Raw genomic sequence first — 14,115 nt, 5'->3', positions numbered from 1 at the left:
AATCTTAACCTTCTTTCTTATCGTTTTTACGTTGTTACACTTTTAAATGTTAATTGTTTATGCCTAGCTAATGTTGTGTCCTTGCCCAATTCAAAAGCAAGAGAATTTCACTAACTTATTTTAAGGGTTATTCACCCTTTCTAACCCGCCTAACACGTACCTACGGAGGCAAGGGGGCGCCCCCTTCTTGAAAAAAAAAATTGTAGGTATAAGTGTGATTAAAAAAAATAAAGGGCATAATTATAACTTTTTAAATTTATTGGACTTTTTCTCAAAAGTGTCATTAAACAAAACCTTTCCTTTTCTCATTGCCGATCCTTTTCCAACGACCGAAACTATTTCCAAGCCGATCGTTTCCTCTTCAAACCTGCAAAAACTCTAATCGTGCTAAGAGCTTTTATCGTTTCTACCTCTCCAGTCTCCTCAAACCGTTGCCCTCCATCTTTGTCGCCTCTTCACTTTATCGACACCTCACGCCACTATTGTTCACCTGTTTTGTCGATGCCAATGGCTACCACTGTGCTTCGCCGCCGATCCTCCACAACAAGCAAAATCTCTTCAAGTTTAGGTGAATCTTGTTCCTTATTTCATCTTATTCCTAATTTCATGATTTATACTTGGTAGTACTACAATTATTATGTTGATTGCATAAATCAATAATTTTGATGAATTGGCATAGGTTATGGAGAAATTTTTAAAATGAAGTGGTGAGTCTTCTAAGAGTTATATGGAAGAAAATAGTAAGAAAAAATATTCTCGCGTTGAATTCAACCCGGATGATGCTATTAGTGACCCAGGGCTACACAAACCAATTAATGAATTTGATGTTTCTATTAGAGATCATATTCGAAGAGAATATTTGATTAGAGGACCTTGTCAACCATTTGGTCATAGTTATCCCCAAAGATAATTTAGTAAAGAGCATATAAGTTTCCAAGTTGCTTGGTTTAAAAAAATTTCATGGTTAGAGTACATATCAAAAGATGTAGCTTTTTTGTTTTTGGTGCTATCTCTTTCAAAATTTTCATAGAAGATGTCGAGTTAGAGATGAGACATTTACTAATTCAGGGATGAATAATTGGAGAAAAGCAATAAAAGTATTTAATACACATGTTGGTAGTTAGCTAGTGCTCACAATGATGCAAGAACACAACTTAAGGCTTTTCAAAATCAACGACAAAGTGTGTCACATTTGCTACAAGCATATGGGCGTGGAATGGAGGTTGCATATCACACTTGATTAACGACAACTTTGGATGTTACACACTTTCTTTTGAAATAAGGTTTGTTTTTCCATGGACAGAATGAGTCATTGAGTTCCTCAAATAAAGGTAACTTTCTTGAATTGATTAAGTGGTATACCTAAAGAAATGACGATGTTGCCAAGACTATGAATGAAAATGCCCCTGGAAACAATCAAATGAAGTCTCCAACAGTTCAAAAGAATTTAACACAGGCTTGTGCTGCAAAGTCACAAATGTCGTTCTTAATGATAAAAAAGACAATATATTTTCTCTTATGGTTGATGAGTGTCAAGAGATTTCAGTCAAAGAGAAAATGAGAGTTGTTTTAAGATACGTGAACAAATATAGATGTGTTATTGAAAGATTTCTTACTATTGTACATGTATCTGACACTTCTGCTATTTCTTTGAAAAAGGCTATTGATGAATTGTTTGCAAAATATAAGTTGTCATTATCAAGATTGAGAGGTCAAAGATACAACGAGACTTCAAATATATGAGATGAGTATAATGGATTGAAGGCTCTCATATTGAAGAAAAAAACATTTGCAAGGTATGTCCATTGTTTTGCTCACCAACTTCAACTAGTTGTTGTTGCAGTTGCTAAAAGCAATCGAATTGTGGGTGATTTCTTCCAATATATTACTATGATTGTGAATATTATTGATGTTTCATGCAAAAGAAAAGATAAGTTTAGACAACTTGAACATGATAGACTTTTAGGATGTTTGGAGAAAGGAGATATTGTTAGTGGTAAAGGAAAAAATTAGGAAATCAGTTTAAAATGACCAGGGGATACTTGTTGGGGTTCACATTACATGACTATTGTCCGTTTGATGTCTACATAGACTTCTGTTTTACAAGTGCTTGAAAATGTGTATGATGATGGTACTAATAATGATCATAGTGGTATCACCAACAGTTTGATTGATAAGATGGAAAGTTATGAATTTGTATTTATGATGCATTTGATGAAATCTTATTGGGAATCACAAATGAATTGTCACTTGCCTTACAACAAAATAATCAAAACATTATACTAGCTATTAGTTTGATCAAGATAATGAAAGTTTGATTACAAAAATTGAGAGAGGAAGGATGGGAGAATTTTTTGGATGTCATCAATAAATTTTGTAGTAACCATATGATCCCAGTACAAATATAGAAGAAAAAAATGAGAACTCGTGGTCGCAGCAGATGTAATGAACAAATGATTACTAATTTTCATCACTATCGTGTCGAAATTTTTTGTGAGATATTATTTTTTAAATATTTTATTAAATTTTAATTTTCTAATAATGTTTTTTATTCATTTTTTATTGTCACAATATTAGGTTCTTGATAGGATGGTTTAAGAGATGAATAAATCAGTTTTTAGAATCAAGTACGAAGGTACTTACTTGCATTGCTTGTTTAGATCCAAAGGACTCTTTTTCTCAATTTGATATTGGTAAGCTACTTTGCATTGCTGAACTTTTTTTTGGAGGATTTTTCATTGACTAATCATGTAATACTTGAGGACCAACTTGAGACTTACATTCAAAATGTACGAGGTGAATTTTCTATGATTGAAGATTTGAGAAGTCTTGCAAAAAGATTGTTGAAACGGGCAAGAATACATTTTTTTTCATTGGTATATCGTTTGATCGAGTTAGCATTGGTTTTACCAGTTGCAACTACTTCTGTTGAAAGGGTTTTTTTTGCGATGAAAATTATCAAGACTGATTTGCATAATAGGATGGGGGATAAGTGGATGAATGACAGTTTGGTCGTATACATCGAGAAGGATATTTTTGCCACAATTGAAAATGAATAAATTTTACAATATTTTCAACAGATGAACACTTGTAGGATACAATTGTCTCCTCTTGTTTGTATGTTCAGACTTGGTACTTATAGTTTAAGTATCAAAAAATAATTACTTTATTGGTATGCATATTTTTTTTATATATGTATCATCACCATTATCAACTCAGTACTTTTATCTTCTGATATATTTATTTGATAGCAAGAAATATTTTTTTTAGTCTCTTTTTTTAGCATATCTCTAATTTTTTGTCTGGATGTGCCACTACTAACATGGACACACACACACACACGAAATGAAACTAATACCCTACGCATCGCACAGTACACGACTATGCTTGCGCAGGATATCAACGCGTTTTTTTATTTTTAAAAATCAACATTTTCTCAAATATAAATCCCAAATATATTACTATACCCTATAAACGCATTACTATACTTGTAAACATCTATTTTTTTCATTTTTAATTTTTCTTTTAACTGAGCATTATAACCGAGTTGATATCTTGCGCGCACAGTCACGTACTATGCGACGTACATGATATATATAGTCACATACTAGCGATCATGTACACGCGTTGCGTGTGTAATATAATATATAAATTCACGTAAATTTTATAAGAATAAATACTACACTTAATCTTAATCAAAAGACCGCCAATGAATTGAGTAAGGGTGTGTCACTTTAACGGGCTCACCCTTATAAAAAATTAATTTAATATATCATACTTGATCTTAGCTAAAAAACTGAAAAAAGTATGCTTTCTAACGTCGTCGACCCAAGGAATTTATAGAATTGTGTTGTCAATCTTTAGATGTGGGACTAAAAAAACTCTAAATTCATAATTGATTATAAATGAGAAAAAATCTCAAGAATACGTCGCAACTGAATCTCAAACTCTAGATCTCTGATCAATTAATAAGAAAAATTCTTAATAATACGCCGTAGTTGAATCTCGAACTCTAGATACCTGATTAATTAATGAGAAAAATTCTCAATAATATATCACAATTGAGTTTTGAACTCTTGATATGGAAATTACAATATGTGAGCAATCTATCATTCCTCGTTATCCTGTCTGAGTGCTGAGTCGATGAACGCTGGGTACGTGGCGCTCCCGGTGATGATGTATAGCCCTTCGACTGCTGTGAACCTCCGGCGAGAACCTGCAAGCACAAAATCGAGCCGGAAGGGGTTCCCGGCAACGACCCTCGACGCTCAAGTCAACTCCGGCGGAAAGAGAGAAAGATGAGAATGAATACTGTAGCTACAGTAACGTAGAATGCATACCTCCGTCGAAGCCTGGGGATCCTTATATAGGGCTCCCGGGGGATGCGTGCACGTATCCCAAAGCGTGCACGCTCCTCAAAGCATACTTGGAATGGTTGTGTCAAAAAAGCGTGCCTGGCACCATGCCACAATCGTCCGGGCATACCTCTGACGTGACAGTGGAAACTTCCACCGTATGATTCTCTGTCCGGTCCAACCGCCAACCATGCTGTCTGTCGGCGACACACGTCTCGAGAAGGATATCCTAAGCTGCTCCCTTTGTCCCCTTCCGTGCCTTGTCCATTTCGGGCCGAGCAGAAGAGCCACTCGGCCCCGTAGGGCTCGGACCTGAAGGCGTGGCGGACCGAGCGAGAATGCTTCCTTGGTTGAGCTGCAGTTCAGCCGAGCGGACATGCCGCTCGGCAAGGCAATTTCTCTGTATTTGGTAGCTTGTGAGCGTCGGAAACCCGACTCGCGATCGAGCTGTCTTCACACCACCCTTGGCGCGATCCTGGCCGAGAGGCCATAAGACTTCTCCAGGCCGGGCGGCCATAAGGCCTCTCTGATCAGCCGAACCCGTAGGTTGACCCCTCTGCCCTTAACCTCGACGTGTTGTTGATCCTTGCCCATGCGGGTCACCCTGTGCTTACCGCCATATCACGTGCCTCCCCCTCAAGTCTAGTTGAAGGAGGCCTCAAGTCCGACTGACTGGACCATTGGCCTGGTGATCTGACAGCCGCTCTGCCGAAAATGCTTAACCGCTTGGAGACCCTGGAAGGGAATCCTGCCACTCGGCAGCACATTCTCTGGAACTTTGGTGAGTTTTGGTTTGCCACCATCTGCCTCGTCGATCAAACGGCGGTCAATGCTGACATCTTTAAGATTTCCTCGGGATTCGCATAAATCCTCACCATTGAGGGTGAGCACGCGACCACGCCTCAATAATGGAGCCCATTAAATGTGCCCCTATGAGCGAGCGACGCGTGGTGCTGCCGCCGACACCACGCGATCGGGTTGTCAGGGCTGATGCGACCCTTGCCCTTTTGAATTCCACCGCCGGATCCGGCCCTCGGGCCATGTGCCCCGAATCCAACGGCTCGGAGCACTCGAGCCCAACCTTTATAATGCTCTTATCGGCTTCCCTCGTTGCTGTTTGCGTCCGTGCTTTTGGGCTCCTGCTCACGTTTAGTGCTCCGGCAACTTCGTTCTTCAGCATTCCGGCGACCCCTCATTTCCTTCTTCGATCACCTTCTTCTATGTAAGGCTTCTTTGCCCCTCGCCTTTCCGTTCTTTTGCGTTTTTCTTCGTACTCTCACAGTTTTTGCCACTTTTGGCACTATTCCAGTCATCTTTCTCGTCGACCCTGCTATTTCTCCTTTGCTTCGCCCCTTGTCTCGGTAATGGCCAGTTCCTCTCGCCAGTCTGACCCCACCCCCGACCTCTGGTATGCTACCATGGAGAGTCGGTTTGATGAAAGGGACGCACTGAGCCTTGTCCGAACCTTTGAACTCCCTTCTGACCACGAACTAATATTAGCTACCCCCTCCGATCGGCCACATGACCCGCCGACCGACACCATTTGTTTCTTCCGCGACCAGTTTGTAGCCGGTCTGCGCTTTCCCCTACATCCGTTCATCCGTGAAGTGTGCAATTACTTCCGCCTCCCGCTCGGCCAGCTCCTCCCAAATTCCTTCAGGCTATTGTACGGAGTGGTTGTCCTATTTAAGCTGCAGGGCATCCCCTTAGTCCCCAAGATCTTCCATTATTTCTACTACCCCAAACAGTCCGAGTGGGGCACCTTCCTCTTCCAGTCGCGGATCGACCTTGTTTTCTTTGACAAAATGTCGATCTCGAACAAACACTGGAAAGAGTACTTCTTTTACTTGTGTCTTCCCAAGCTGACATCTTTCCGAACCAAATGGCAGACAGCCGTACCGCAACCACCAGATCTCGAAAAATATAGGAGTCAGTCGGACTACCTTCATGCAGCCAACATGCTGGCCAGCCAAAAGTTCAACATCAACAAGCTGCTTTGCGAAGGCGTGTTGTACGTGTTTGGGTTGAATCCGATCCGCTCAAAGCTTTCGAGCAGCATGGGTAAGAGCATTCTTGATCCTTCTTCCCTTTTAATCTAACTAATTTGTTTTCATTTTCTGCAGCTGACATCATGATGCGTGCTCGCGCTACCGAGCGGATGAGGTTGAGGGCGGCTGAGATCGAAGCGGCGGCTGCTAAGGAGATGGCCGACCTGGGCATTGAGCCGGTCGGCTCACGCGAGGGTGAGAGCGAAGAAGCTACACCCGTCGTAGGAGAGTCGACCGATCGGGTCCCTGCAATCAAAGCGGTCGGCGATGCTACCTCATCTGCTGGACATCCTACACCGGAGGGCGTGGGGTACTCGGCCGATGACGCTCCGCTGGTGACACGCAAGCGGCGCAGAACGGATCCTCCTTCCCATTCGGCTACTTCTGTGGAACCAGTGTCAGAGCAGGTTAGCGCTCCTTCTGCAACAGTCGACCCAACCCCCGTTTCAGTCGAGGCAATTTCCTCGGATCGGACTCCCTCACAACTCGATCTGCCAGCGGCTTCCCTCGAGGTGCAGCCCGTCATTTCTCCGCCACGAGTCCATTGTCGGCTTAGGCGCTCGGGCATAATCTCCATCCGCTCGGCGAGTCGTTCGGTTGCTCACCTTCAGCCCAGTCTGATCCGAGCGGCCGTCAAGTGATTAAGGTTGTCCTGCATCTCCCAACTGAAGAATTCCTTCTGGCGGTTGATCAGCCAACTGCCCCTGAACATCAGATCACCATCCGCGGACCACTTGCCAAAATATGGGAGGATGCGAGGGCCCGTGTTGCCCTAATGACTCCGGGTCAGCTCGGTGACAGCCACTTGCAGCAGGCTACCGGGGTATGCCTCTCAAACTCTATATGATTATTTTGCTTGGTTCTTGATATTATTTCATCTGAGCATATAACTGGGTGGAGAACATTGCGGTCAGCAACCGCTTGGCGGCGCTGGAGGAAGAGTTGAAGAAACTTCAGATTTCTGGAGGGACGCCAGCTCAGGGGCCTTCGTACGCCATGCTTCAGGCCGAGCTGAACAAAACTGAAAAACTGCTGGCGGCCGAGCGGCATAAATCTTCTGGCCTAGAAACCAGGGTAGCTGGGCTCGAAGCCCGGGTTAAGTCTCACGACCAGGAGATCAAGCTAGCGAATAACAGGAAGAATAGGGTCGTTTCTGATCTAGAGGCAAAGAATGTGCAGGCCCGAGCGCTGGAGCAACGTGTCCAAGAATTGACTGGCTTGCTATCCACCGAGTGGGAAAACCGATCGGCAGACCAAGCTAAATTTCAAGGAGATAAGAAGGATCTCCAGGACGCCCTCGAAGCCGCCCGAGCTGCTCTCAAGGAGTACCAAGATGGCGAATCAGGTCGCTTCGCGGTGATGAGGCAAAACTATGTCTGTTCGGAAGAATTTGGCAATAAGCTCAGCGATCGGCTTGTCCTGACCTTTGAGGAAGCCATCCATGCTACGACTGCCTATCTGAAAGCCAAGGGCCATCTTCCGGAGATGGCGTCCGTCCCCCCAGAGACCTGGTCGGACTGCTGGAAACCATCTCCGAACCAATCTTCGATGTTCTAGAGTGAGGAGTGCCTTTGAATTTTGAAGTTTCATCTGTATACTCGCTGTTCGGCGAGTTAGTATTATCTGAATTTATCCGAAACGTTTCTGACTTTTGTATACATATTGGTCATGCGACGAATCAACATAACCTTTCAATTTTGTTTTTGTTTACTTCTCAAACCACATTCTTTCTGAGCGACACTCGGTAGTGTTCGAGCCGGGGGGTTTATAGTCGCCGGTTCGACTCTGGGTTTTAACGTCGCCGCTCGACGGTCTTCGGGTCGGGGGATTTATAGTCACCGGTCCGACTCTGGGATTTAACGTCGCCGCTCGACGATCTTCAGGCCGAGGGGTTTATAGTCACCGGTCCGACTCTGGGATTTAACGTCGCTGCTCGACGGTCTTCGGGTCGAGGGGTTTATAGTCACCAGTCCGACTCTGGGATTTAACGTCGCCGCTCGACAGTGATTTTGCAAAAACCCTTCCGTTTTTACTTCCTGCGGTTGAAGGAGACAAAGGGTGACAAATATATGTCGTGTCTTACATTGGCGCACCTTTTATCCAACTCGATACGGCTGGAGGTGGCTCGCACTCCAGGGTCGCTCTAGCTTCCGTCCGTCTTCATCCTCGAGGTAATAGGCGTCCGAACAGAGCTTTTCTACAATCTTGAACGGTCCAGCCCAAGGAGCTCCCAGCTTGGTCACATCGCCGACCGGCTTGACTTTCTTCTAGACAAGGTCGCCGACCTGAAAAGATCTGGGAATTACCCGTCTATTGTAGTTTTGCTTCATCCTCTGCCGGTACGCCATCAACCGGACGATGACCTTGGCTTGCGTCTCGTCCACCAGATTCAGCTCCAAATGCCTCCGCTCAACATTGTTCTCGTCGTAGACTCGGATCCGATCGGATTCTACCCCGACTTCTACTGGGACGATGGCCTCTTCCCCATACACCAGGTGGAAGGGGGTCGCTCCTGTTCCTTCCTTGGGCATCATTCGGAGTGCCCATAATACCCCGGGCAGCATGCCTACCCAACTTCCACCTTTATGGTCGAGCCGAGCCCGTAGAACTCGCTAGATCTCCCGATTGGCGACTTCAGCTTGCCCATTGTTTTGGGGATACGCAACGGAGGTAAAAGCCTATTGGATGTCGTACCCCTCACACCACTCCTTGAGTTGTTGGCCCAAGAATTATCTTCCGTTGTCTGATATGAGTCGCTGCGGGATGCCGAACCGACAAATGATGTGCTGTCAAATGAATTTTTTGACCATCTGTTCGATTATTTTAGCCATTGGTTCGGCCTCGATCCATTTAGAGAAATAGTCGACCGCCACTAGTAAGAACTTTCGCTGTCCGGTCGCCATTAGAAATGGTCCCACAATGCCCATGCCCCATTGATCGAACAGGCAGGACACTGTGGATGTCTTTAATTCTTCCGCAGAACGATGTGAGAAATTGTGGTACCTTTGGCAGGATAGGCACGTGGCGACTGTCCGGGCGGCGTCCTCCTGTAAAGTGGGCCAAAAGTAGCCGACCAAAAGAAACTTCCTTGCCAACGAGCGGCCACCCGGATGTCCGCCGCATGAGCCTTGGTGTACCTCTTGTAGAATATAGTCCACATCCTCCGGGCCAACGCATTTAAGCAGAGGCCTGGAGAACGCTTTTTTGTAGAGCTGGTCGCCAATGAGAACGAACCGACCAGCTCTCCTTCTGAGCAGATGTGCTTCCGACCGATCGGACGGCGTTGCTCCTGACTTCAGAAACTCTGTTATAGTCGTCCGCCAATCATTTGGAAATGTGAGTCCTTCCATCCGGTCGATGTGGGCGACCAAAGATACCTGCTCGATTGGCTGATCGATGGCAATCGACGATATTGAGCTGGCTAGCTTAGCTAGCTCATCTGCAGCCTGATTCTCCGCTCGGGGGATCTTCTGTATCAGCACATCTTGGAAACCGACTTTCAGTTTTGCAAAGACTTTCGCATAAAGCTTGAGTCGGACGTTGCTGATCTCAAATGCTCCTGAAAGTTGCTGAGCAGCCAACTGTGAATCTGAATGAATCAAAACATTGCTAGCTCCCACATGCCGAGCGGCCTGCAAATCTGCTATAAGCGCCTCATACTCTGCTTCATTGTTGGTTGCTCTATAGTCCAGCCGTACGGACAGGTGCATCTGTTCTCCGTAGGGGAAACCAGCAGCACGCCAACCCCACTTCCCTACCGAGTGGACGATCCATCTACGTATACCTTCTAGGTGGCTTCGGGCTCGGGATTTTGTACCTCAGTGACGAAGTTTGCCAATGACTGCGCCTTGATAGCCGTCTGGGGTTGATACTGTATGTCGAACTCGCTAAGCTCCGTGGTCCATTTGATCAATCGCCCGGATGCCTCGGGATTCAGTAGAACTCGGCCTAAGGGGCTATTTGTCATGACAATTAGACCCGACCCCGGGCCGGGTCTGGCCCGGACCCGGCCCGGGCCCGTAACCGGGTCAACGGGCCGGTTGCCCGTTGACCCGGTTCGCCGGGTCGAACCGGAACCGGCCCGGCAAGTTGCCGGGCCGGTTCCGGTTCTTTGGGTGTAAAAACCGGCGAACCGCCGGTTAACCGGCGTTTTTTTTAACCGGCTTGAATCGCCTGTTAACTGGCAGTTCATAGCCGTTGGGAGAGGGTGGGGGGTTTTTAGGTATTTTTTCAACGGTTAGGATCATTTGACCATTTTTTGATCAATGGCTATGATTTAGTGTTCGTTACTATCAAAACTCTATAAATAGAGAGCTTATTTCATCATTTTCACACACATCTTCTCTACTCTTAATATCAATTTTGTATTCTCTACACGCTTTCATTTCCAATTTTCAACTACAATGGAAGGAGGTCGCGGAGGTGCATCATCTCGAGCTCGGAAGGGAAAGCAAATAATGAATCCGCGGGAGGAGGACCCCAACATTCAATCCACCGATGATGAGATCGAGCATCTTCCGAATCCGACACCGACACACAAGGAAGTACCGATGCAATTACTTCTAAGGTTGGGAACTTCCTCCTCTAAAATCTTCTATTTTACTAAACATTTTGAGAAGGTCACTCTTCCGTCGGAGAAATGCGTGCAAAATATAAGCACTGCAATGCTTCCTACAAATTCTAAGCCGGGGTCGGCTATGGGTCATTGAAACGACATGTAGAAACGAAGCACCCGACAGAATATGGACTCGACCATTCTCAAACACAATTATCAAGATTTTCTTCAACTAGTGGTAGTATTGATTCTGATTTATTTTTATATTCGGATAATAAATTAAGATAATCATTAGCTAAATTTGTTTCCGTAGAACATCTTTCTTTTAGTGTTGGATCTAAATGCACATTTGAAGATTTTTATAAAGAATCTCTTAATCCATGTGTTAAGCGTGTTCCTAGGACTACACTTACTCGTACAATTAAAAAATTAGTAAAACAAGGAAAAAAGAATTTAATTGATGAATTTAGTAAATTAGATAATAAAGTTTCTTTATGTTCCGATATTTGGAGTGATCATTGGCAAACACATTCGTATATGGGTGTGACTTGCCATTGGATCGATAACTCTTGGAATCTCCAAAAAAGATTATTAGCTTATAGAGTTTTGATGAATCACATAATGCTCATAATATCGCACAATTATTATGTTTAATTTTAGAAGAATATGGTTTAACTCATAAAATATTTTCAATATCATTAGATAATGCTAGTTCTAATACCGCTTGTATAGATGATCTAAAATTTGTTTGTCAACCTATTATTGGAGGTTTATTTTTTCATATTCGTTGTGTATGCCATGTTTTAAATTTATGTGTTCAAGATGGTTTAAAAATTTTAGAAAGTTATATTAAACCAATTAGAATTGCAATTTCTTATTTATGGTCTCATCCATCTATAATGAAACAATGGGGTAGGTTTTGTAAAATTAATGGAATGAGACCTAAAAAATTTCCACGTGATGTACCAACACGTTGGAATTCAACATACCAATTATTATAAGATTCATTTCAATATAAAGAATTATTATGTTCATTTTTTGCACAAAACACTAATGCTAATATATATTTATTTTCACAACAATGGAATATTTGTAGTAGTATTTGTGAAATTTTAAAAGTATTTAATGATGCAATCGAACAACTTTCCGGTGTTTATTATCCCATCGCTCAATTAGTTTTAGAAAATTTTTCTAATATAGTATTAGTTTTAAATGAACATATTAATAATGAATCTTTATCTCCTTGCATCTTAGCTATGAAAACTAAATGGGAAAAATATTTTATTTAATTCCTGAAATTTATTTAATTGCATTTGCTTTAGATCCTAGATTTAAATTAGAAGTTTTACAAGAAATGTTAACTTTATATTATGATGCTTTAATTCCAATTAAAGATTCTTCTTCCCCGATCCAATTAATATTATATATAATGTTAGAATTTATTTATATGATATTTATAATCAATATTATGCAAAATATGGAACACAAATTAATATTTCGAAATTCAACAAACTACTAGTAGTAATTTAAAACTTACAAAAGCACAACTCTTATTAAAAGAACGGACAAAGCGTCACGGGGATCCTCAAGTTCCACAGGAACTTGAGAATTATTCGACTTCTTTTGATTTTAATGAAGCGGATAGCGAAAACTTGATATCTTAAAGTGGTGGTCAGAAGGCTCAAAGCTTTCCGTTCTCTCGTGATCGCAAAAGAAATTTTAGCTTGTCCGGTGTCAATTGTTGCTATGGAGCAGACGTTCAATGCTGGCGGCAACATATTAGATGAACGACGATCAACTTTGTCTCCTGACTCATTGGAAGCCCAAGCATTACTGGACGATTGGACCAGAGCGGAGAAAAGAATCCAAGGAATGCAACTTTCAGATGACGAAGTTGAAGATTTTGATACTGAAGGAACAAATACGACAGGAACAGGAAATGGAAGTGAATGAAAATGTAAAAGGATAAAAATGTAAAAGAACTACGTGGGCTTTGATTCCCCTAAAGGGATACGTAGGCAACTTAAATAAGTGCAAGCCCTTTTTTTAATAAATTTTAATTTCTAATTTTTAATGTTTAATGTTTAATTTTTAATTTTTAATTTTTATTAACATATTAATCTTGAACCGTGAACCGGCGGTTCTGAACCGTGAACCGTAACCGTCTTGGGCGGTTAAGGTTAAGGGTCGACCTGCCTGGAACCGTCGAACCGGCGGTTCCGAACCGTCGAACCGTCGGTTCCGAACCGTGGTCAGGTCTAATGACAATGATCGTATGCCCCAGGAAATAGGGCCGGAGCCTTCGAGCGGCGAGAACAAGTGCGAAGGAAAGCTTCTCAAGACCACTGTAGCGAGACTCAGCATCCTTTAGAATGTGGCTAAGGAAATACACTGGCTGTTCTTCGCCGTTCTGCCGGACTAGCCCCGAACCGACCGCGTGCTCGGTTGAAGACAAATAAATGCGGAGAGGCTCGCCGACAGATGGCTTAGCTAATACAGGTAATGAGTTTAGGTAGGCCTTCAATTCTTCGAATGCTCGGTCACATTCCTAATCCCATTGGAATTTGGTTGCCCGGCACAGGATCCTAAAGAAGGGCATGCTCCAATCGGCTGTCTTGGAGATGAACCGGGATAGTGCTGTTATGCGACCCGTAAGGCATTGGACTTCCTTCAAGTTTCTGGGTGGCGGCATATCCTGTAGCGCTTTGACCTTGCTAGGGTTGGCTTCAATGCTTCGCTCGGTGACTATGTAGCCTAGGAAACGACCACTTTTTGCTTCGAACAGACACTTTTGCGGGTTCAACTTGACCCCGTACGCCCGTAATGTCTGGAAGGTTTCTTCTATATCTGCACAGAGGTCGGCCGCTCGGAGTGATTTAATGAGTATATCATCAACATATACCTCTAGGTTTCGCCCGATCTACTTCCGGAACACCTTGTTTATGAGTCGCTGGTACGCCCCTGCGTTCTTCAGTCCGAACGACATTACGTTGTGGCAGTAGGTGTCGTCCGCAGTAATGAAGCTCACTTTCTCCTGGTTTTCCCGAGCGAGCGACACTTGGTGGTAACCCTGATAAGCATCCAACATGCATATCAGCTCACATCCAGCGGTTGAGTCCACCATCTGGTCAATTCGGGGCAGAGGGTAGAAGTCCTT

Source organism: Zingiber officinale, chromosome 6B, assembly GCF_018446385.1.
Source record: "Zingiber officinale cultivar Zhangliang chromosome 6B, Zo_v1.1, whole genome shotgun sequence".
In the NCBI taxonomy this organism is placed as follows: Eukaryota; Viridiplantae; Streptophyta; class Magnoliopsida; order Zingiberales; family Zingiberaceae; genus Zingiber; species Zingiber officinale.
This window is presented reverse-complemented; position numbering follows the sequence as displayed.